The sequence below is a fragment of the Sciurus vulgaris genome (assembly GCF_902686455.1).
Source record: "Sciurus vulgaris genome assembly, chromosome: 1".
Lineage (NCBI taxonomy): Eukaryota > Metazoa > Chordata > Mammalia > Rodentia > Sciuridae > Sciurus > Sciurus vulgaris.
Window position 1 is genome coordinate 202170485 of NC_136461.1, and position 26529 is coordinate 202197013.

Here is a 26529-nt window from a genome sequence, read left to right on the forward strand (position 1 = left end):
CAAGTGGATTAATCCACAGATTAGATTATAGCTCTTATAATATCATCATCTCACCTCTGAATATTCTTGAATTGTCTCATCCAAACTATGTCAACATGAACATGAACAAAAATTCACTAAGCAGAATGATCAGAGTGATCCAATTCATGGTAGTGTCCTCTAGGGTTGAACCCAGCATTTTTAGGGGGAGGTGCATGGCATGAGTTTGCTTGGATCTGAGGCTTCAGAATCCTCACAGTTCCCTAGGCTGCCTCGGGAAGCAGTCAAAGAAGAAGCCACTGTGGACGGTAGTATCCTGCAGTGGTGAAGAGCTGCAGCCAGAGCCAGTGTTGGCTCTCTGCTGAGTCACTCTGTGTGACCTAAGGTCCTTTGTGCCCAGTCTTTTCAGCTTTAAAATAGAGATAATAGTAATTGTTTTATAGACAGGGAACATGTTCGGCAAGTATCTAGAATATGTTAGATTGCTTAATAAGCCTCACTTACTGCTTCACAGTACCACTTGAGATCAGAGGCCTGGTGCTCATCTTGAAGCCTGAATTTTCCTTGTCTTGTCATCATGAGCTCCTTTATGTCAAAAAATCCTTTTTTCTTCTTCCTAAAGCATCACTATGTACCTATTCATTTAAATATACCAGGCATTCTTCAAGGGACTAGAATAGATATAAAAGCATGCAATTTATGCTCTCAAATGTCTTCCAAAACCAGAGCCCAGGAGTCACATACACAGGTAGCATACAGCAGTATAAAAATTGCTATGATTTATGAATCCAATTTGCCAATTTCTTTTTCATCCTTCAAGTGGGGTAAGCATGGAAGATCTCTTCCTATTTGAAGCCTTCTTTGATTTGACCATGTGTCTTAGTCAGCTTTTTGGCTGCTGTGACTAAATGACCTGACCAGCACAACTGTACACATTTCAGAGGTCTTAGTCCATAAAAGACTGGCTCCATTCCTCAGGGCTCGAGGTGAGGCTGAACATCATGGTGGAAGAGTGGGGCAGAGGGAAGCAGCTGGCCTCATCAGGAAGCAGAGAGTCTCCACTCTCCAGACATAGAATACGTATCCAAAGCTACACCCTACTGCCCACCTCCTCCAGCCACACCCACCACTTCAGTTACCACTTAGTTAATCCCATCAGGGGGATTAAATTACTGATTGGGGTAAGAATTTTACAACCAAATCATTTCTCCTTTGAACCTTTTTACATTGTCTCACATGTGAGCTTTTGCGGGACACCTCATATCCCAAACCAAAACACCATGAAAAAATCCATTTTCCATCCTCAGTTGTCAACATGACCTTATTTACTTACCATAACCACATGCTTCATAGTTACTCATGAAGGGTGAGAACTTGTGCTTGTTTTTACCCTTCTGTGGGACTTTAGAGTTTTGTGCAATGCCCCCAATATAGGAGACACTCAGATGTTAAATGATGAAGGAGGGAGAGAGGGAGACGTGGCTGAGAGGAATGGAGAAGGAAGGGAGGCGTGGATAGATATCTGCAAGGGAAACACAGGGAAAGAAGACAAATTCTGGTAGAGGACGGCAGGGAAGGAAGACTCAGAGCAGTGTGGTTTTAGCAGAGCAGTCAGCTGGAGGTGGTGGAGGCTGGTGAGCAGAGGCTCTCCAGGCAGAGGGAAGAGCGAGCGTAACAGCACAGAGGAGTGGGCTGACTGGCACAGTCACCAAATAGCGAGGAGAGCTGGGTAAACTGAGTCGGGATTGGAAGCTGGAGAGAGAGAGCAGAGGAAAAGCAATAAAATAGGTTTCAGCCTATGAAGAGCCTCGGAAACCACACAAATAAATTCGACCTTCAAACTACAGTGGGTCCTCAAGAACTCGCCTGTCGCCCTCCAAGTATTATTCATGATGGAGGACATTATTTTCTCACTTTCAACCAAGTACTAAATACTTGATTAAAGCTGAGGGCAGGCACACAGCTCCAGTGGCATTTCCGAGGAGCCTAAATCACAGGGTTTTGGCATGTCTAGTTTTAAACGGAAATTGAAATCACTCCAGGACTCATTCATGCTGAAACTACTTTTAGAATTTCCAAGAACAATTGAAAACACAAATCTGTCTCCTAACAATGCTCAGGCATTGGGATTCTTCCTGCCTTTATCCTGCTGAATGAGACGGAATGGAAGGAATAACAATACCTGACATGCCCTTACATTGCATCGGTAGAGCACTCTCGCAGAAATGATCTCATTTGATCTTCATAGAAACCCTGTCAGCTAAGCACTATTATCTTCATTCAGCAGCGCGAACAGGTACCGAAATAGTAAGGCAGGCAAGAATCCATTCTCTCCCTTCTCTTTTTCTGTGACCCTCCCCACTAGGTAAGGCCTGATGATCTCTACACGTAGATAAAGGCCCCCTCTGCTGCCCAAATCAATCACAAAAGAGGCAACCTGTAAAGAGACTAGGTAACATGAGTTTACAATGTGCTCTGTTGAATGCTTTCCTGATTACCATTATACTCTCCATCACGTCTCTTAGACTGAAGTGTAATTGTGTGTATTTTGTAGCAAAGGACACCGAGACTCAGAGAGGTTAATAAGCTGATGCAGGTTAGTCCAGCTTTGCAATGATAGGGCCAGATCTGAACTCCCATCTGCAGACTCCACACTCTCTCCTTCATCACCTTTATGCTCTGGTGAGGTTCAAGAGTGTGGTCTCAGATCTTGGACTGCCATGCTTGACAACTGACCAGCCTTCTGACCTTGGAACTGGCTTATGATCTTCGGAGTCTGTGCTTTAGGTTCTCATCTTTCAAAGGCAGATAGTACTTGCTCCTGATTCTTTTCTGAGAATATTTTTAGTGCATTAGAATAATATTTAGTGTATTAGAGTCATACACAATATCAGGGTTGATTTTGACATAATTGTATATGGAATATAATTTGCTCCAGTTCAGTCCCTAGTACTTTCTCTTTTACCCCCTTTTTTCCCCTGTTCCCTTCTGGGTATTCCACCAATCTTTCTTCTGTTTATTTGCAGTTGCTGTATAAGTACTGCATAATGGATATACATAAAGGTGGAATTCACTGTGGTATAATCATTTACATACTTAGGGCACTTGGTCAGTTTCACTTCACTGTTCCTTTTCTCAGTCCTCCTCTCTCCATCCCACCTCCTTCCCCTATTCCACTAGTCTCTCTTCTGTTTTCATGGAATTCCCCCCCACAACTACCTTTATCCCCCTTATTTTAGTGTAGTTTTTGCATATAAGAGAAAAAACATTGACACTTCACTTTCTGGGTCTGGTTTATTTCACTTAGCGTGGTGTTCTCCGTTTTCGTTCATTTACTCACAGATAACATCATTTCGTTCTTCTTTATGACTGGTAAAACTCCATGGTGTACTTAGACCACTTTTCTTTATCCATTCATATGTTGATGGGCACGAGGGCAGGTTCTATAACTTCGTTATTGTGACTTGTGATGTTATAAAAGTTGAGGTGCCTGTGTCACAATAGTGTGCTGATTTCAGTTCTTTTGGATAAATACCAAGAAGTGGGATAGCTGGGACACATGGTGTTTCCATCCCTAGGTTTGGGGAAGCTTCACGCTGTTTTCCAGCATGGTCATACTAATATGCAGTGAATGGACCCTTCACCCTGCATTCTCACCAACGCTAATTATTATTTTTATTCTTAAAAATTGACCTTCTAATTGAAGTGAGATGAAATCTCAATGCAGTTTTGATTTGCATTTTCCTGATTTCTAGAGATATTGAACATTTTTCACATATTTGTTAGCCAACTGTATGTCTTTCTTCGAGAAATGTCTTTTTAGTTCATTTGCTAATTTATTAATTGCATCTTGTTCTCTTGGGGGTGTTTTTGCATTTTTTACATATTCTGGGTATTAAGCCCCTGTCTGAGGAGCAGGTAAGAAAGATCTTCTCCCACTGAGTTGGTTCTATCTTCACACTTAGTTCCTTTGCTGTGCAGAATCTTTTTAACTTAGTGCCATGCCATTTATTGATTCTTCGTCTTATTTCTTGCACTATGAAAGCCTTGTTGAGGAAGTCGGTGCCTGTACCAATATGTTGAATTGTTGAGCCTACATTTTTTCTAGCATTTGCAGAGTTTCTGGTCTAATTCCTAGGTCTTGTATCTGCAAATTTTCTTTTGATGTATAGGTGTAACGTTCCAATATATTAGGGATAACATCAGGCAGAAAAGTTTGTAGGGACTATGAGAATTCTTCCTACAGCCTCCAAGTTCAGTGAAGGAAACAGACTTAAGGCTCACTTCTCATTTATGAACAGGTCCATGATGAATTGGTTCTGTCCCTGTTCTGCAGTGTTCTTCCTCCAGGACCCAGACTGACAGAGCAGCCCCTGTCCGCGACATCACTGTGGGAAGGAGCAGGAGGATGAATTGACGCCAGTTCTTAATGCTTTAACTCCAAAGGTGTCCACACTGCTTCTGATCACATTTTGCCAAGGAAAGACAGTTTACATGACCAGAACTATCTCCAAAGAGCTGAAGAGATGCTATCCTTCCATCTGCCTGGAAAATGGACAACCCAGAAAATTTGAGGAATAGAATTAATAAATAATACAGTTGCCCATTTTATTGCCAAATATTTAGTTCTCTTTCTTTCCAGACAGAATGCATGCATCCTTCCCTCTGCTCTGAGGGAGATGATCCTGAAACACCATGGAATGCATCTCAGATCAAACTTCAGAGTTGGGATGTGTGAGTGTCTGTGGCAGGTCTCATGGCCCCTTGGTATTGTCCTCATTTGGCAGAGAAGCTTCATTGGGTTTGTAAAGATTAAATTGCTGAGTCCAAATCAAACAACCAATAAGTGGAAAAGGCAGGATTTACAGCAGGCTCTAAGGCTTCACTTTCATGACTTTATTTCCCATTGACCAGGTCGGAAGCAATGTGGGGACAGCTTGCCTTCAGAGGTGATTAGTCCAGGTGAGGAGTGGAGCACAGCCATCCCAGCCTGTGATAGAAGCCATGGCAGGCATCAGCAGGGCTGTGACGCTGGGGGGTGGGGGGGCGCTTGATGAATTTTTAAGAATGGGTAGTTTTCCAGGTAGGCAAGCAAGAGAGGAGGCGCGAAATTCCAGAAGAGAGAAGGGCAGGAACACCAGGGGCTGCTCTCCTGGGCCAAGACCTGCAGCTTGAAGTGGGTGTTGGGCTGGAGCCGTGTCCCAGGGCTGTGCAGACCCTTGGAGGAATGTGGACTCCATCCTGTGGCAGCCTCAGAGGAGCTGAACAAAGAAAGGGTGAGTCTGGGTCTCCAGAAAAGCAGAGCCCACTGGAGCCGTGATTACGCATGGTGCAGCTAATGGGAAGGCGTGCTGGAGAAACACTGCGGGGTTGAGCCCGCAGTGAAGGAAGGACAGACGAAGCCGGTGGCCGCATCCTAGCCTTTGAAGGTCAACTGAAAATGTTTCAAGATGATAAAAGACAAAATTACTGTATAGGCATAGTTAAAGATAAGTGGCTATCAGGAAAAATCTAAAGAAAATTAAAGTAATTAAGAGTGCTTATGTATGAGTAGCTGGGTGGGAATAAAAAGCAGGGGCTGTGAGCCCTTGCTCAGTGTCCTCAACTCTCTCTCTCTTTCTCTGTGTGTGTGTGTGTGTGTGTGATTAAAGACTGTCTTCTTTTTCTAGCCTACACAGAAGCCATGTTCCTAATGTGACTTTGACGTTTCCTCCTCCTGGGGCACAGCATGGGGCACCTGGCCATTTGTCCTTGGGATGTTCTTCTTTTCCCGACTGCTACTTGGGGTTTAATACACTCTATAAAAGGATGGGTTTACTGTAACCTTTCTGACTATGCCCATTAACCACTGACCTTGCTTCTTGGTGAATCTTTAGCCATCTCAGCCTTTGTGTGCAACCTGGGAAACAGAAGAAGGTGGCTGAAATGACTTTAAAGAGAAGATCAGAAACTGTGGTAAAATGGGCCCAGTGAGACAATGCGGACCCTGGCAAGGTGCACTGAGGCACACGAGCTGGTGTCCCCGGGCAGGGAAGTAGAGCGAGCCCAGGAGAATGGCCTGGAAAAGTCTCTGAGGAGCTCAAAGGGGATGGAGAGATTCTTGGAAAGGAGAGCAGCAGTGGTCTCTTAAGAGGTGGTTCTTACTGGACACGTCATGTGTGCCCGGTGCACTCCGCTCCACACGTGTGCACACGTGCACACCGCCCCCATACTTGCAGTGCCTGTGTGCATGTGGCGCCACAGCAGTGGATTCTGAGCATGTTCCCTGACTTGCATATGCCCCCATGTCCTTGAAAGGAGGGTGCAGACCCTGCCTCACCACCTAAGACTCTGCCCTCCATTCACAGGGTCCTTAGGGCAAAGCATCAGAGATTCATTGTTCTTTCATTTTTCTTCAAGAAAACACACCCTCCTCCCTCAGTTGATACTCACTGCCTTTGTTGGCTCCCCAAATATGGCCCATGAGCACATTTTCCTTTCCCTAATACATTTTTTGTTCACTGCATTAAAATTTAAAAAAATTGATTTGTTGGATCTCTATTTATATTTTTAGTACCTTGGGAAAGGGACTTTATCCAGGTTTCCATCTACCCTTGACTCCAACCACAGTACCTGGCACTTAGTAGGTTCCCAGGTAACATTCCTTCCATGAATAAATAGATCTACCACTCGTACCTCTTGGAGACCAGATGGGTGCCAGGTGAGAGGGGTCAAGCCTTTCCTCAGAATCCTCCTCCTCCAAGGCATCTTTTCCTCTTCTTTCTTTTTTCTTTCTTTGTTTTACTTGCATTGCATTCTCATTGCTAGATTTATTCCTTCTCATTCACTTATTAAAGAAAATGGGAACCAAAACAAGGGAAGGGAGACCGGCTCCATTTGAGGGTGTGGATGGTCTGCACTACCACATTCACCTGAGGGCTGCCCTTTCTCCTTTGTTCTTCTTGTTCTCACAGACCTCTCGTTAGGAAGGACAGGCAAGAAACAAAGCGTGTTGCCCATGGTTTCCGGGAGCTGCATGGGGGTGCTTTCACACATACCTTTTCCCCACCAAGTCCACAGGAGTTGGCAGGTAGGTATTTTTATTGGTGCTTTAATGTTGAGGGAGTGAAGTGCAGGTAGATGCAATACCAAGCCCACGGCAGTGAGCACAGGGCCAGGGGAGCTCATTCACAGGGCTCTTGAAATTGGTGCCCAACCTCTTCACCCAGGAGCCTCTGGAGCACGTTTCCTTGAGGAAAATCTTGGCAGCCCTCTGAACAGATCCTCCACTTTCCACAGGAGCAGGCTGAGGCGGGGGGAACTTGCCTTTCCACAGTTCTTACCCCCCTCAAGAACACACTCATGATGCTTTCACTATCTAGACCAGCAGCTCCGAGGACTGGAAAAGATAAACACAAGTGAGCAACCCTTCAGGGACTGCCTTCGTTAGGCAGGTTTATTTTGAATGCAGAACTTTGATGTCAGGCAGATTCAAGGTCAAATCCCAGCTTTCTTACTTATTAGCTGTGGGAGGAAGGAGTCAATTTCATTAACTATCAGTTTTCTCCTAAGGTTATTATGGATTAAATGAGATGAGGCATGTAAGATAGGCAGCATTTTATCTGGGGTTCAGTATGCACATCAGAGAGGTGTGCTATTACCTTTATAAATAAGCTTGTCAAGTACCGGAGTGTGTAAAATGTCCTCGAGAGTAAGTATAAAGGAGAGTGATTCCTGGTCTCTGTCCCCTGCCTCCTGCTGTGTTAGTATGACACAGTCAGTAGGAATTTCCATGTCCTCATGTAACACCCTATGGGGTTAAGCTTTATAATTCTTAAATTCTTAGTATTTCTAAGATGCCAGTGTTTGTAAAGAGAAGTTGCTCTGCTCTTATGTGCCACCAGCTTCCTGCCAGGTGGCATGAATCTTTTCTACTCGCAAGGATCTAGAACTTAAGGGAGTGTTGCTATGGAGAAAAATATGGTATCATTAATAATAGAAATGCTTTGAGGTCAGATGTGGCAGAAACATTGACTTCAAGAGTTCCAACTCACTTGAAACACTTGCCAGCATAGAGAAGAGAACTGTGGTCTGAAATCACAATTTGTTTGCTCAAATAGATAATTTTCTATGGTGGGGGTCGAGTGGGGAGGAAAAGCGCATAAGCTTTTTCAGGAATATCAGTTTTAGAATCCCAAGACCACCATTTACAGGCATTGCATTGAAAACAGGCTGGTGATCTTCTGCATCTCAGATTTTTTCTTAATGAAAAAGGAATTCCCATACTTATTTGGGCACATCCCTATGATCCTTAAATCTGAGTTCAATATCCAGCATCCTGCATATTGAGAGTACTCATAAATGAAAATTCTGCCTTTTCTTATAGGGAACCACAGTGTCCTATGTTTGAATCCGACTTCACTACTTGGTAGCTATGTGACCAAATCACTTAACTCTTTGAACCTGAATATGTGGTGTGTAAAATGGAGATAATAATATCTATGTGGTAGGCTTGCCATGCAGATCTGATTAATTAACTCATGAATAGTGTGGTGTGGAGTTATAATTCCATAAATCTCTTCCTCCACTTTCCCTTCCTTCTCTACCAGTGATAACTACGTACACTCTGACATTATCGTCTTGCACAAGAATGTCTAGTTGAAACCATGCAGCTCCCTTCTTCTTTGGTTCCCAGAATCAGAGTCAGCAGAAGCCTGTCTTGAGTCCTTCATTTCCATGAGCAAAACTCTTGTGGCCAAGAAAGAAACTTGACGACAAGCTCTCAGTTATTGCGGTGTCATGCTCCTCCGTGGGGAAACCCCAGAGGCTAGGACAGGCTCCCGCTGTCCCAGCGCTTCCCATGAGGTTGAGGGCCACCAGCCCTGTGCTGGACACCCTTCTTTTGCCTGTGAGTGCACAATAGGAAAGCACATCAGCTTTGCTGGATCTGAATGGGATTTACCAACCCCTAATCCACTCTAAAACTGCAGCTCAGCTACATCAAAGAGAAATTCTGCTGAGTGTGATGGTCTAACTTGATTTTGTTCTTATGGTTCACACACTTATTCAACCATTGTTCATAGTGCCCCGATAGGGGTCCAAGCTACGCACGGGGATTTTAACCATCAGTAACATGGGCATAGTTTGTAGTTCACATTCAGAGGTCGGAGGAGAGACAGATCATGCATGAGTAGATACATGGATCTAAACTGTCATGAAGTGTTTGGCCCCTGTTTGGATTTATGCCTCCTAAACACCAAGGGATCAGACAGACCTGGTTTTAAATACTGAATCTTCTATTTCTTTGCTGGGCAAATTGGGACAGATTACTTAACCTGTCTGAAACTCGGTGACCTTGTCTGTAAACAAGGGTGGCTGTTGGGGTTAAACAAAATGCAATGTGTGTGTGATATGTTCTTTTAATATTTGAAGAATCAAAGAAGCTTAGTTACGAATCCCAGGTTTGTCCGTCAAGGTTTTGTCACTATACAGAAATACCTGAAATGTTAACTTAGGAAGAAAAGAGGTTGATTTAGCACATGGTTTTGGAGGTTCAAAATCAAAGTTGTACAGACCCTACCAGTTCAGTCTCTGGTGAGAGCTTAACAGTGGATGGCATCCTGGTGTGTTTGGGAGGAAGTATCACAACACAGAATAGGAAACCAGAGAGAGACTCAGGGGTCCCGTGTAGTCCTTTATACCAACTCGCTCTGGGGAGAATTCACTCCAGTAGCCATTCTTCCCTTCCATGAGCAGTATCCTCAATGATCTAAGGACCTCCCACTAGCCCATCTCATAAAGATCCCACTTCCCAACAGGGTCAAATTGATGACCAAGCTTCCAACACATGAAGCCTTAGGGGCCAGATCATGCCCAGGCCACGACATCAGGGTTATGAACACACACACAGTTTTTGTCAATATGTACACACACACACAAACACACATACATTATGTGTTTACCCCACCATGCCACTAACTTTATGTGTTCCCTATTTCTTTGGAAGTTCAACAAATGCTAATTTTTTTTTTCCATTCTCATGCTTTCCACCCAAGAAATGTATGTTGCAACACTTATGGAAAACTAATTGACAGAGACCATCCACGAGTACAAAAGAAGGCTCAGATGATTTCAGGAACATCTCCAAAGTAATCCTCGTTTAAACTCAAGGCCAGCTATTATAATGGCTTGGATAAGAGGTGTCCCCCCAGAACTCATGTGTAAGACAATGCAAGAAGGTTTGGAGGAGAAATGATTTGCTTATGAGGGTCTTCAACCAATTGGTGAATGAATCCCTTGATGGGATTAACTGAGTGGTAACTGAAGGCAGGTAGGGTGTGGCTGGAGGAGGTGGGGATTGGAATATATTTCTGTATCTGGCAAGTGAGTCTCTCTCTCTGCTTTCTAATCATCTTGTGAGCTGCTTCCCTCCACCACATTCTTCCACCATGATGTTCATCCTTACCTCAAGTCCTGAAGAAAAGAGACTACTGTGTATGTACTGAGACCTCTAAAACCATGAACCCCAAAATAAACTTTTCCTCCTCTACAATTGTTCTGGTCAGGACTTTTGGTCACAACAGTGAAAAAGCTACTAAAACAGCTATCTTCCTTCCAGGCCCAAATGTTGTGTAAATGATCACTTTAATATTTGATGGTATAATTTGAAATGGTTTCTGGTAGAATGCCTATATGTTTATTAGGCACATATTGAGGACAAGGATTCCTAGGAGAGACACTGAGCTCTCCAAAATCTCCTCCAGTGTGAAAATATTGTGCTGGGGCTTTATGATAAGGAGCATTGCCCACATATCAGTAAGTTTATAGTACTAGTTTGGCTAAAACAATTAGGCATGAATCATATCAGTCTTCAAAGTACTTCTTAAAAATAATAACTGTGGTATTCAGTACGTGGATATAATTTATTTTTCACCACTAACATAAAGTCAATAGTTCCCATTTTTTCCAAAAATAATGAGTTTTGTTAGACTCCACCAATTCTGTACACTTTTCCATAATTGATAATTTCAGTTTTAAAGTGGGATGATATTTTCAAAGAGTATTGGTTAGATGTCAGGGTACTCACTCATTATTGAATTATTGAGTGACTTCCAGCAGTTTGTGGGCAAATCTTTAACAACCAGATCTTTTATATGAGTTACAGAAGCCCAGATTTTTAGTGTTTATCAATTTCCATGGTGAATATATTCCCACCATGCCCAGCTTTAAGCTAATTGTTTGTAACAACTGGTGTGTAAAGTTCCCGAGCTTGCTCCAGTGTTCCATGGGCTCTCTATGAAGTGCTGTGCTAAGTACTGGGCATACAGGTACAGTAAGAACTAAGTTCATTTCAAGTATCAAATGCTGCAATCAGTTGCGAATTCAGAAAGCACTGAACTTGGAATAGGAAACTCAAATTTGATTCCTGGTATTTGCTCTAAATAGCAAAAAGATCAATGAAAAAACAACCCCATTATTTCTAAATATTAAAATTTGGGGGTATTACAAAAATAATATGGAGATGATTAAATGTGAATATATTGTGTGAAACTGTAGCCCAAATGATAAGAGTATAAAATGCTTCAACAGTAATACCCCTGACGTAATGCAGCAGTAAGATGTCTGATGAAGGAATGACAAATCATCGTCATCATTCTGATTGACCTGAATCATCAGTCTGATTGAGAATGATGAAGGAATTCCAATCTGGGAGCAACTTTTCTGCCCACAGGAGAGATGTACAGATTCCTCCTGACCGGGGATAAAGTTATCCACTGATAAACAGACCCATCATACATTAGACATATTTTATGTTGAAAATGGGTTTAACACACCCAACCTATAGAGCTCCGTGGCTCAGGGACATAGTACCTGTAGGGGACCATTGCCCGCCCTTTGGTCAAGTGTTTGCCTGGGAGCCGTGGCTTGCTGTCACTGCCCAGCAGCAGGATGGAGGGTCAAGCTGCCTATCACCAGCTCCACAAAAGATCAAAATTCAAAGTCTGGCTTTTACTAAATGCTATTGCTTGAGCAACATATAAAAAAATAAAAATAAAAAGGTTGTAAGTTGAGCCATCCTAAGTTGGGGATCGTCTACCAATCTCCATGAGAAGAACAGACATAGAAAAAGTAAACCCCAGAGAGACCACATATGCAGAATGAAGCATTTGGAGTAGAGATGGTAAAAACAACATAATTAATAAGAGTTAATAATTATCTGGTGATTATTGCATAAATGGAAATTGTTTTATTTCAATTACCTCTTTTACTCCTCACACAATCCATCTAAATGTCATTTAAAAGTTCTATGAGGAAGTTGTTTTCTATTTTGAGCCATTTTCTAGATTCAGTGGATTTCAAGAATTAAGTGAAACTTTGATTTCAACAGTGATTTTTGTAAGTCAGACGTTTTGCTGGGAAAAAGAGGGCACAATTCCTAATCTGCATTTCAACATGTCTCCAAATAATTGGAATATATTAACACCCTAGAAACTATTTCTCATGGTATTTTCCACCCTTTTTCCGGAACATCAGTTGTTAGAAATGAAATCGATATGTTCCTAATTTCTTCCATTTGATTTATTAAGTTAAAGTGCTAAGGCTCTGTAAAAGAAGATGCCCAAAATACCTGCCAATACTAAATTTCATGATTTTGAGCATTGCGCAGTTTCCATATTTTAAACCAAATTTTATTTAATTAGCTTTGTAGCTTCTCTAATTCCTCTACTGGCCTAATCATTCTCTCTACTCAACTTCTTGATTTCTATTCTAAAGTTTCCAGCTCTTACCTTGTCGGCCCCTTCCTTCAAAAATTAACTCCTTGTGTCCACAGGGTAAATTAGAAAAAAATTGTCAGGCACAAATAATCCCTCATACTCGGGTGCCAATTTCCCTTTCCAACCATATGCAGGCACATATGCAAACCTATGTGCCCATGTGTGCATACACATGTATGTACAAATGTTAACACATACATGTGCATTTTTGCCCCACCATATACTCATCTCATTTCCCATGTTCTCCCTGTTCCTAATCTCTCATATTTCTTTGTTCATTGCATTTCATATTCCAGGATTTCTCTTCTACCTCACATTGATATATGTATACATAAATTATAACTATGTGTATCAATAATTATCTACCTATATACATATCAATAATCTATAGATAGATAGATCCCAGTAATTAAGATTCAGTTCCAAAGCAACCTCTTCCAAGGAGCCTGTCTGCATCAACCTCTACCACAGGCACATTGATTTTCTCTTCTTCCTGAACTTCTTTAACATTGAGGTTTCAGTCAAGCGGAGATTACTTATCATTTGCCTTAATCATGTGGCTGATATCTATTCTGCATGTTCTCATGAATCACTCCATATTCATAATTCAGTTTTGCATTCACAGGGTGCCTTGCAAGAATGTGGGAAGGACCCCCCTGACACACACATGCACACACCTTTATGCACACATATATGTACATTATATGGGTACATAATTATTGAGCACAAGTTTACAAAAAGGTGTCAGCTAGTCATTTTGGCACATTTTCTATCTTTCTCAAGGTCAAGAACTTTCTTGTGAAAGTTTGCAAGGGATTTGGCTCACTTATTAAGAAAATTAGAGCTGATGCCTTATATTCAAATGAAAGTGATAATACAGGGTGGTACATACTGTTCACAAATTGAGCCTTCGCCTCAAAGAGGGCAGAGGACTGGACCAAAGGCATGAAGAGCAGGAGCTACCGAGGCCAACTGGAGGTAATTATTGGATTACCTGTACGAGGGGCAAGTGCTACGGTATTCATAAACTTAGGACAATTATGATTTCTTAATTTGGTAACTAATTCATTGCTAGGTCAAAGTTAGCCAGGAAAAGTGAGCAGCATGTGACTAAAAGTCATTCTTTTGGAACCTGAGCCTTCAATTCACCTCTGCAGCTATCTACCCTTTACTGAGAGTGAGGGCTGGCTTTTATTGGGTGTCAGGAAGTGCACTGACCTAAGCATTTTGCATAAGTCATTAAGAGTAAGAACTACCAATCTTATTAGATCCTTTAGCTGTGTGTAGTGATACCGCCCTGTGTTTTCTTATTTAAATCTTGCAAAAATTCTATGATATAAATATATTACTGACATTTGCCCAATAAATAAATTGATTACTGGGGAATTTAGGTAACTTATTCAAATCACACAGACTGTAAAGGACAAAACTGAGATTCAAATATGTCTGATACCACCAGAAAGCCACCATGATTTTGGCTTTTCCCCATAGTAATAGTAACTTATGGTTAAATAGCACTGCTAGCAATTTGCAAATTTGGGCTATTTTATTTTGTCTAATTTTATTTTTTTGTCCTCTCTATGTCTTGCAAGGTCTATACCAGGTGATGGGATTCTAACCAGCATATGGAGATAGCTGGAGTCCTAAAGTTGGGGTGAGTCAGGCTAACCAGAGGACAGAGAGAAGACCTATCTCTGTCACAGCATTGCATTTACTGCTCTGTGACACAAGGAAGTCACTGAAGATGAACCTTTATTTCCTCTCCTTTCTCAGTTTCTCCTACCCTTGAGTCTTCATGTCCACTAAGCAAGACTTAGCAGCATTAAGAACTAATCTGGTGCCCACTGAGGAAGTGCCAACAGCAACTGGATGCACTTTGCATCTATTTTCTCATTTAATGCTGCTAATAACCCTTCGATGCCCATACAAAAGGAAAGATTTATAAAACATACATTTTCTCTCCAACATATGCCCTCCTGCCCCCCATTTTACAGAAAGGAAAAATCAAGATTCAAAGGAATGTTGACATGTGCCTGAAACTCACAGTAAGTGAGTGAGTTCTAGAGCTAGTCCACTTGCCTCTATGTACTAAGGTAATTACAGAGGGCTATAAAGATTTTTTAATGGAAATGAATTACAAGTTTTAAAACATTTTGCAAGATTTCAAACGTTCAATACATGTTTGTCCCATGGCTGAACAAATGGATTCTGATTACTGGAGAGAGCTGGGTAGAAGTAAATTCAGGACAGATTACTGGAATTCCATAGGCTCTGGATTCAGACACTTATAGACGGGAATATTGGCTCAGCCTGTTGCTACTGTGTCTTTTTGGCTCAGCCATATTAAAGGTACTGAACCTTGATTTTCTTACTGATATCATGGGCACTATGACACTTTCCTCCTTGGTCAGAAGAAGGATTAAACAAAACAATGGAAGCAAACAGTCTGACCCTAAGCTTTGATAAGTGAATTTTTTTCTCTTCCCTTTTGCACCTTGAGATACTGTAATAGGCTCTCGAATTTCAGTTCCAAAGGAGTGATTAGAAATAAATCCGAATTAGATCCGACAGTCATGATAGGGACCAGCCTGAAATGAAAATGGTTTCCAGCAAGTGGTAGAAGTCAAAGGGGACAGATTCTTAGCCTAGGAAGTTAAAAGGGACTATAAACCTACAGCAATAAGAAAAAGATTCATGCTGGGTTTCCTGGAAAATAAATGTTACATGGTTTTAATTGGCTACTTATTAGTATCTGAGTTTGCTGGACACTCACTATGGGGTCTGGCCTTTTAACTGCCAGTCTGAGTTATGAAATAACATGATTTAGTTAGGAAGACTGAGATGAATAGTGACCTTTTAGAAGGAAAGCTTTATAAAACATATATTTTCTCTCTAATAGTGTATGCTCTATTTTGCTTCCCTTTGATCTCACTTTTTAAAAAATGGTTATATGAGTGTGATATTAATCAGGATAGGCCAGGGTATGCTACAGTTATTAGTAAACTTTGAAATTTTAGTAAGTGCATATATGTTTATGTCCTGAATATATTTAGACCCAGTGTAGATGGTTGGGGAGAGACTACTTCCCAGAGCCACTCAAAGATCTAGGCTAATGGAAGCTCCAACTCTCAATAATTGACTCAACAATTTCCTCTGCTGGAGGAAGAGAAAGACTGGAGAGGCGCTTGGGATTTTACATTGCTCAACCTGGACTTCTGCTCATGTTTCAGGCAAGAAGTAGCTGTATGACTTCACCTAACTATGAGAGGCTGGGAAACCTAGTATTCTATTACTCAAGATAAAGGGATTTGGAACAGCATTATCCATGCCAGTATTTTAGTTAGCATTTTTTGCTGTGACTAAAAAACCTTCCACACACAATTTTACGGGAGGAAAAGTTTATTTAGGGGCTCATGGTTTCAAAAATTTCAGTACATAGACAGCCTGCGCCATTCCTCAGGGTTGGAGGTGAGGCAGAACGTCATGGTGGACAAGTGTGGCAGAAGAAAGTGGCTCGCCTGATGATCAGGAAGCAGAGAGAGAGACTCCACTCACCAGATACAAAATGCAAACCCAAAGGCATATCCCCAAGGACCCACCTATTTCAGTCACATCCTACCCACCTTCAGTTACCTCTCAGTTAATCTCAGGGAATTAATTCACTGTGTGGGTTAAGGCTCTCCTAACCCAATCATTTCATTTCTAGGCCTTCTTGCATTGTCTCACACATGAGTGGTTAGGGGGCACCTTATATCCAAACCATAACAGCCAGTTACATGAATGATTTAAACTATTGCATTTTTTTCCTTCACAGTTCATAAATTTTGCATCTCATGAGACCCACTGATTCCCTGGTGCTTAATCCAAAGCATCTCATGGAGTTGGTGTTCAGGACAGAACTGTTGAAGTCTAGCACTGAACTTCTCTTGGTACTCATTTGCTGCATTTTCAAAGGTTTAGATCTCTGTCTATGAATTTGGGAAAGTGATAGGCACTGAGGAAGGATTAAAAACATGAAAAGAGCATGTGATGCAATAAGGTTGTGCTGACATGTACTTAGCCTGACCACTAAGACAGCAGGTCGCTGGAGGTGCCAATGGGACCATCGATTGGAAATGCTCACTGAACATGCCGACCTCTTAGGGAAGAAGTTAGGAGAAAATCAAGGCCAGGGCCCTATATTTAGAAATCAAGTCCAAAGAGGTGCTGTTTTAAAGATTTACATTGCAGATATGTTCAAGACGTAGAAAAACAGTATTGGAAGAAAAGAGAACAAAAAGGCCTGGCATTGATTGTACATGCTCTGAACAGCAGGCCCTGGGCCAGCAGTCTAGACAGCATACCACCGAATTGTCCCACCAGGGGTGATGGTGTTACTGTTCCCTTTCACAAGAAAGGGGAATATTAATACATAGAAACTGTAGTCCAAACTTATGTCAAATAAGAAACTGGACTATGACTGTGAATTTACCAGCTAGGGATCTCATGTTGAGGTGCAAGTCTCCATACTTTGGAGGTCAGCCCTCATTTCTTGTGCTCAACCCTACCTAAAGGGTGATCAATAATGCCCATTGCCAATGGAGAAGTAGAGGAAAAGGATGAAGGATCTCGTTAGTGGTGGTGTAGACCAAGGCAGCTTTGGATTGGAGTTGCACTGACCTTAAAAGTGCCTTCAGTATCCAGGATCGGTGTGCAGCACTTATGGAGTTGAGCCTCAGAGATTTCTAGAGTTGGATGGTGGAGGCACAGAAAGCACCAGGGACAAAAAAGCCGCTTGCCCAGTAAGGTCTGTCTCCAGAGCCGCTACAGTCCTGCCTTCCTTCCACTGCCTACTGCTCTTGAACCTCCTAAGAACTCAGAGGAAGGAGCTCCAGAGGAATGTAATTGCTGAATTTTGCAGATTTAGAGCTCTAAATGTCCACTCACCCTCTAGTTTTCTTGTTAAATCTATTCAAGTGGAAATCTCTTGACGGGTGTAATTAAGGTCATTGCAAGAACAAATGAACACTTATTTATTTTAAAGTCTCATGCTCAGTAGTCTACCTAGACATTTGCCAAGCTGGATCCCTCCTCCAGAGGCTGCACAGAACAGTCACAGATAAGAGGAGATTGCCTGATGCTTCACAGAGCTATGATTTGTCACCCTGGGTTCAATGCAGCAGGTGAAGTTAGGGCTGGGGATTGTTCAAGAGAGGCTAACGTCCCCTCTATGTGTTTTCGCCAGTCCACCAACTGTAGTAATTTTAGAGGCAAACCAAACAGTGTTGAAGCGATTGGGAGACTCCATTTGTAGGTTGCCAAGTGACTGTAGCTAAATCACTTGTATTTTAGCTCTCAGTTTTCTCCTTTGTCATGCATCAGTACTTCTTAAATTGAGTGCTTATAATAGTTTTCATGTCCTGGAGGCTAGCACGATGATCTAGAACTCTGATTTCTGACATATTGGAGAAATAATAAGTAGCATGGCAGGCAACAAGTTGTAGTGACTTTAGTATCAAGGAGACAAGGAAACAGTATTTTGCTGGACACATGGCCTGTGTTAGTGCACCCTCTTCCTCCTCCTTAAAATATCAGGAAACAAGATGGGCCCACAACATCTCTAGCAGTGGACCTCATGGGGCAAGAACTCATTCCCAGGAAAACTGTCCAGGCACCCAGGTTGCTTAGGGCATGGTTGAGAGGAAGAACCAAGTTTGGAGTACAGCCCAGTGAAAATCACTCAAATTTTCCTCTGTCTCATTCAGTTCACATCCTTCGACTCCATCAGACTTATGGAAAGAGCTTTAAAATAAGTAGGAACAAAGGAAGTTCCTGCACCAAATTTTGATCTCTGAGAAGTCTAAGATGGCTTCCTAAATGAAGTAGATTTGATATGATTTTTACAGTGTAGGAAAATGAAAAGAAACCAATCCAAGTTTCAGAGGTCACAAGTCAGTCATGGAGTCTTACATAGAGAATAACAAAAAGGTGGGGGTTTTCCCCACATTAGCATAGTGCAGAGTCTCTGGGGACCCTGCTCTAGGGCCCAGATCAAGAGTCAGGAGATATCTTTGCAGAAACCTGTCAGTCACTCATGAGCTGGAGGCAATAGAGGCAAAGGGTGCCATACATGTGGTGGTCAGGAAGACTACCATTCAGAAATACAAGTGAGCTACTCCAGGTGGACTTCCAAATTGGTTCACTTGAGACGTGGAGAGCTGCAGGATTTCAGCAAATTGGTTGTTGGGGGCTGGAAATTAATTTATCCTTTTGTTACTATTATTAGTGTTTTGTTGCAACTTCATTATTGATCTCCCTCTCTATTCTTAATGCCAGCAAGTTACCATAGTCTGCAGAATACCTGGTGTGTACACATTTTCAAGCACTATCCTAAGCCCTTCAGTTGTGTTGGCTCATTTATCATCAGGGAGTTAGAAATTGATATTTGAGCAAAGACAGGTTGGTGATGAAGGAATGAGCCATATGGGTTTCAAAAAAATAATACCTGGAGACAGCCAATGCAAATGACCTGGGTGTATTGGATGAGTCAGTGGAATGAGTAAGGAGAACTGTAAGATATGATGTTAGACTGTGTTGGGTTTCATAAAGGAGACAAAGCCAAATAATCTTTTGGGGTCCTCAGAAATGATCAAACCTTCCTTAAAATAGAATCAGAATCCTTTTTTCCCTGTACTATCAACACATCTTATGGTGACATTTCAATTGATCTTAACCTTTTTAATCCCAACTTGACACCTACATTACCCCCAGAAGAATAATGTTTACAAATATACAGAGACAGAAAGAATTCATAAAATAAACATTAATCACCTGTACTACACTGAAGTTTTGCTTTCTTTTGTTTTCTTTCAAATTTCTGAGCTAGAAAAAAAAGTGCTATATTTATGATGTAATTAAGAGTGCTTGGAGTAAGCGATGCTGGGGTTATCTTCTGAACCAAAAAAGCAATGGCCAACCCAACCCAGCTGTTAATGTCAGTTGTGCCCTTTGCTTACTTGATAGTATTGAATACCTTGCTCAATCTCTTTCAGTCTCTCTGTTAGCCTGGGGAGCTTTGAGAATTAAATGAGGTAATTATTTCTAGTGTTAGCATGATGCATGCATGGCAGCTCTATTTATAGCTGATGCAATGGTCACTATTACTGTTATTATACTATTGATTAAGATCTGTAGGTTTCCATGATAGAAACCAGTTCAACAATGCCTTCAAAGGTTCTCAGGATTGCATGAGATAAGAGCATACCTTGGCCTTAAGAGAAACAGGTCCAGAGACTTGAGTAGTACTAGTATCCTTGTCCAGTTATCTTCTTTTCTCTTTCTGAATCTCATGTGTCTACATTTTCCTTTTGGCTAGATGTCTTCTCTCGCATCCTTGTTCCCTTTCCCAGGTTTTCCATGTGGGATCAATGGCAAGTGGTAGTCGCCACACTTTTTCTTTACTTCCAGGTTTGCTGTTTGCTTTCCAAGTTCACGACTCCCAGGGATGGGGCACATTGGCCTGATTCCTAGACCACACAAATGTGTCCAGATGAGTGGACTCATCACATTGCGATTGAAGTGGGTGGGGAAGTAATCTTGAAAGATCCAATAGGAGCAAGAGCGTTCTCAGACGAAGGCAGGTTGGTGATTGGAAGATGTCACTGACTCCCTGTAACCATCGTACTTGCTTTTAGCTATCATCACGTTTATATGTCTGATTGATTTTTTTAGAACTTGTGAATTTCTAGTGTCTTAGTTATAGAGTGGGAGGGACTTTATAACGTTGTTAACTCTATATAAACTCACATAGAAATAGTGTGGGTCTTTCTGAGAGGTCCAAGCATGTGCTTCCTTAAGACTGCATCACCTCCCTGTAGTCTGGCCACCTTCTCTGCTGTGAAGATAGAAAGCTCTGTCTTTTCTCCCTTCCCATCACTTATTAATGGATTCCTTGGGTGTTCATCCAAGAGATGACAGAGAACAGCTGGTCACCATCTTTAGCGCTGTCACATTTGATATGTCTGAAGACTGCTATTAATCCAATCCCTTTGCCTCACTTCAGACTAAATAATCCCAGTCATTCCAGCTTTGCCCGTAAATTGCATCATTGTAATTATTTCCTTCCTGACTGTTCTAGTGTCTTCTCTTCAGAATGTGGAGCTATCTGTTGGCCACTGGCCCTGATGAAGTCCAGTGCCAGTTTTGGCATTTCCCACTTCTGTCAAGGGCACATCCTTCCTGGAACATTGCAGGGAGCAAGGCAGTGGTGCGGAGGAGCTGTCTTCTGAGGTGGGTCACCTGTGTGCCCAAAGTCCCTGCGTGATTCTCCCAACTGATGTGAATGAGATAGCGATGCGTACTGGGCACAGCATGAAGTTTTATAGACTGGAATTCAATTCTTTGCTCTATCATTTATTGACCCAGGGAAAATGATTCATTTCTTCCCCGAGTTATTTTTTTTCATCTGTGGAGTGATTAATGCTAATAGCATTTAGAATATTAAATGGCATGATTCACATAAAGTGTCAGATGAGGAGCCACATTCCTAAGAGTTGCCCAAGAGGCCCTAGTTCCCTTCCCTTCCTTTTTGTCCGGATGAACTTTTTAGGAAGCCGGCAGGTGACAACGATGGAATTAATGAAGAGGATGAATATTCAGGTTGTAATTACAGTTCTGCTGGAAATCGCAGGACATTGGGAAAGTTAGCTTATTGTATGACACTTTCTAAAACAGACGACTGGGAGTAGAGATGAAATTAATTCCAAGGTTACTGATAATTCTTAAAATATAAAATCCCACTTATAGGATTTTATCTAACTTAGCAATTTTCAAAGAATTAGGAGATACATGCCCCCACATATATGCTGTAAAAGTAATACTGACCTCAGTGTACTTTTAATCCAGAGGATAGTACTTCCTGCATCTTTAGCTTTAACATCTCCAAAGCAATCCTGTGCTGTGAGTGTTCTGGTAGCTTTTTTGTACCCTATGGAGGGAAGAGTCAAGGAGTGAGACAACAGCAGGAACTAAAGCCAGAAGTTCAAGGAGTTACAGAGAAGTCAGAGCTGGGCTCCAGGGATCATCACTAGTGAGGGAAGGTCTCAGAGGTCTCCAGGCAGGAGAGGCCCAGGAGAGGCAGAGCACATAAGTTAGGTCTGAGTTTGAGAGTCAAGCAAACCTGGCTTGGAATGCTTTCTATGCCATTACTTAGAAAATAAGGATAACTCCACTTACCTACAGGCATTGTTGAAAGCATCAAGTGAGTTAGTGGATGCCAAGGATTTAGCATATAGCAAGCATTCAGCCAGTTGTGGATTCTGTTATCAACAGAACCTGCAGTGGGAGTCTGGTAGGGCTGTACTGATAGGGCCCTAAAAGAAATACGATGGTCATCCTCATTTCCTTCAAATGGTGCATTGACCCTGGATACACAACACTTCCTACTCTGGGGGCTCCTGACCCTGACAGCTCAGGAGATCTCTGACCTTCTCTGACTTTCCTCCTCATTATTTTAGATGATTATTCTGGCAGCACAGTTGGTTCCTGACTGATATATACTAATAATTAACAATATTATTAAATGAGTTTTTCTTCCTTAAACATATGCCAAAAGATGTAAGGAGAAAACAGTCTTAGAGACTGAGGTTAAAATTTTGTCATAGACAACCTGTGAAAGAGAAAAGAACATTAAGATAATCAAGTATTCATGAGATCAGCATATTTAGCTACATAAAAATTGCAAGCTTCCATAAGTGACAAAAAAGAAAAGCACTTAAGTAACAAGACAAATGACAAGTTCAAGAAATTATATTCAATAAAAAGCCGGAACACTTCTGTCTGCCAATTTAAATAAGTGAAATTCTGAGAGTGTAATACATGTACAGGCACAGAGCACAAAGAGGGGTGTCTTCACTGGAAAACAAACAAGAAAAATGAGTGCTACAAATCACTGTGAGATCTGTGAAATAAAACACCATGGTGTCTGTTTTACCTATTAATTATCACCTCTCCCCCAGATAATTAGGTTCAAGGCTAAAGGGAGCTAGCTGACCACAATAACCTCACACAATGTAGGCGACCCCTTAAATGACTGAGTTTGTAAAAACCTTTGACAGTCTGGCTCAGGAGTTCCTTCTGGGATGCTAGCCTACAGAAATAGTCCAAAATAAGGAGAAGAACTTGCACAAAAAATGTCCATTTTTAATAGCAAAATGTTAGAGGCAACACAAATGCTCCAAGAGTAAGCCATAGCGAATTCATTCAGTGGAGCAGTATATATTCACTAAAAATCTTCCTTATGAAGTATGTTTAATAAGCTGGTAAGCCAATGCCATCGAATGTCAAGGGGGAAGCAGGACACAAAAGAGTTTAGAAAACTCGAACCTATTTAAAACATGAGAAGAAAATGCAGTGAGATTTGGCCAGCTGCCCCAGGTCCTTGCTTCCTAAACAACCTGCCCGCCTCTGCTCTTCCTTCCCACACTGCCAGCACCCCACGGTTCCTGCAGGGCCACAGGTCTTACCCTTTGGAGATCTGTCCTGCCTTTTGTTGCTTTCTACCAGCGTCGGCTGAGGTGCTCATCATCTCCTTTCAGAACCTTGGTCCTCGCCTGGCTGTGACATCCCACTGACCACTCCTGCTGCCTGCTGTCTGCTGACCACTCCTAAGCACACTACTCCTTTGTTTTCCTTTCCTTGAATTCTCAATATTGGCGTGCTCCAGGCATTGGTTTATGGGAACTCTTGTCTTCTCTTTCTGTCCATCCTCTTAAGATGAGTTCATCTGCTACAATCCCTTTAGGTACCATCTTTATGGTGATGAGTCCCAAATTTTTATTCTTTTTTTTTTTTAATTTTGATTCATTGTACACAAATGGGGTATAACTTTTGTTTCTCTGGTTCTACACAAAGTAGAGTCACACTGTTTGTGTAATCATACCTGTACATAGGGTAATGATTGTTTCACTCATTTCCCTTTACACAATCTGTCTTTCCTCCAATCTTCCCTTACCTCCCATCCCCAATTATGTATCATCATCTGCTTATCAGAGAAAACATTCTCCCTTTAGTTTGGGGGATTGGATTATTTCACTCAGCATGATATTCTCCAACTTCATCCGTTTACCTGCAAATGCCATAATTTTATTCTTCTTTATGACTGAATAATATTCCATTGTGTATATATACAGCAGTTTCTTTATCCATTCATCTACTGAAGGGCATCTAGGTGATTTCACAATGTAGCTTGTGAATTGAGCTGCTACAAACAGTGACTATGTCACTGTACTATGCTGATTTTAAGTCCTTTTGAGTATAGGCCAAGGAGTTGAATAGCTGGGTCAAATAGTGGTTCCATTCCAAGCTTTCTAAGGAATCTCCACACTGCTTTCCAGAGTGGCTACACCAATTTGCAACCCCACCACTAATGTATGAGTGTACCCATTTCCTCACATCATTGCTAGCACCTATTGTTGTTTGTATTCTTGATAATAGACATTTTAATTGGGGTGAGATGGAATCTTAGGGTGGTTCTGATTTGCATTTCTCTTATTACTAGAGATATTGAACACTTTTTCATGTATCTGTTGATCACTAGTAGATCTTCTACTGTGAAATTGTCTGCTCATTTCCTTAGCCCATTTATTGATTGGGTTATTTGTATTCTTGGTGTAAAGTTTTTTGAGTTCTTTATAGATTCTGGTAGTGCTCTATCTGAGGTGTGTGTGACAAAGGTTTCCTCCCACTCTGTAGGCTCTCTCTTCACATTGTTGATTGTTTCCTTTGCTGAGAGAAAGCTTTTTAGTTTGAATCTATCCCAATTATTGATTCCTGCTTTTATTTCTTGTGCTTTGGGAGTCCTGTTAAGGAAGTCTGGTCCTAAGCTGACATGATGAAGATTTGGACCTACTTTTTCTTCTATTAGGTGCAGGGTCTCTGGTGTAATTCTGAGGTCCTTAATCCATTTTTAATTGAGTTTTGTGCAGGGTGAGAGATAGGAATTTAGTTTTGTTTATCTGCATATGGTTTTCCAGTTTTCCCAGCACCATTTGTTGAAGAGGCTGTTTTCTCCATTGTATGTTTTTGGCACCTTTGTGTAGTATGAGGTAACTGTATTTATGTGGATTTGTCTCTGTGTCCTCTATTCTGTACCATTGATCTACCTGCCTATTTTGATGCCAATACCATGCTGTTTTTGATATTATTGCTCTGTAGTATAGTTGAAAGTCTGGAATTGTGATACCACCTGTTTTGTTCTTCCTGCTAAGGATTGCTTTAGCCATTCTGGATATCTAATTCTTCCAACTGAATTTCATGAGGAATGTCATTGGGATTTTAATTGTAATTGCATTGAATTTGTAAAACACTTTTGATAGTATGGCCATTTGGACAATATTAATTTTGCCTATCCAAGAACATGAGCAATCTTTCCATCTTTTAAGGTTTTCTTTAATTTCTTTCTTTAGTGTTCTGTAGTTCTCACTGTAGAGGTCTTTTACCTTTTTTGTTAGACTCATTCCCATGTATTTTTTTTTTTTAGACTATTGTGAATGGGATAGTTTTCCTAATTTATCTTTCAGAGGATTCATTACTTACGAAAAAAGATGTGTTAGATTTATGAGTGCTACTTTGCTGAATTCACTTATTAGTTCTAGAAGTTTTGTGATGGAATTTTTTGGCTCCTCTAAATATAGAATCATGTCATTGTCAAATAGGGATCGTTTGAGTTCTTTTCCTATTCATATCCCTTTAGTTTCTTTGTTCAGTCTAATCGCTCTGGCTAGAGTTTCAAGGATGATGTTGAATAAAAGTGGTAAAATAGGGTATCCCTGACTTATTCCACTGTTTAGAAGGAATACTTTCAGTTCTTCTCCATTTAGAATGATGTTCACTATGGGCTTAACATAGACAGTCTTTCCAATGTTAAGGAATGCTACTACTCTCCCTATTTTTTCTAGTGTTTTGAGCATGAATGAGTGCTATATTTTATCAAATGCTTTCTCTGCATCTATTGAAATAATCATATGATTCTTAACTTTAAGTCTGTTGATGTGATATATTACATTTATTGATTTCCAGATGTTAAACCAACCTTTCTTCCCTGGGATGAAACCCACTTGATTATGGTGCACTATCTTTTTAATATGTTTTTGTATGCAATTTGCTAAAATTTTGTTAAGAATTTTTGCATCTATGTTCATTAGGGATATAGTCCTGCAGTTTTCTTTCCTTGATGTGTTTCTGTCTGGTTTTGGTGTCAAGATTATATTAGCTTCATAGAATGAGTTTGGAAGGATTCCCTCCTTTTCTATTTCATGGAATACTTTGAGGAGTTATTGGAATGAGCTTTTCTTTGAAGGTCTTGTAGAACTCGGCTGAGAACCCACCTGGTCCTAGACTTTTCTTGTTTGGTAGGCTTTTGATGACTTCTATTTCAAGACTTGAAATTGATCTATTAAAATTGTGTACGTCCTCCAGATTCAGTCTGGGTAGATCATATGTCTTTAGAAAGCTATTGATGTCTTCAAGATTTTCTATTTTGTTGGAGTATAGATTTTCAAAATAGCTTCTAATTATGTCTTGTATTTCAGTAATGTCTGTCGTGATGTTTCCTTTTTCATCACAAATTTTAGTAATTTGAGTTTTCTCTCTCCTCTTCATTAGTGTGACTAAGGGTGTATCAATTTTGTTTATTTTGTCAAAGAATTGACTTTTTGTTTTGTCAATTTTTTTAATTGTTTCTTTTGTTTCATTTTCATTGATTTCAGCTCTGATTTTAATTATTTCCTATCTTCTACTAATTTTGGTGTTGAACTGT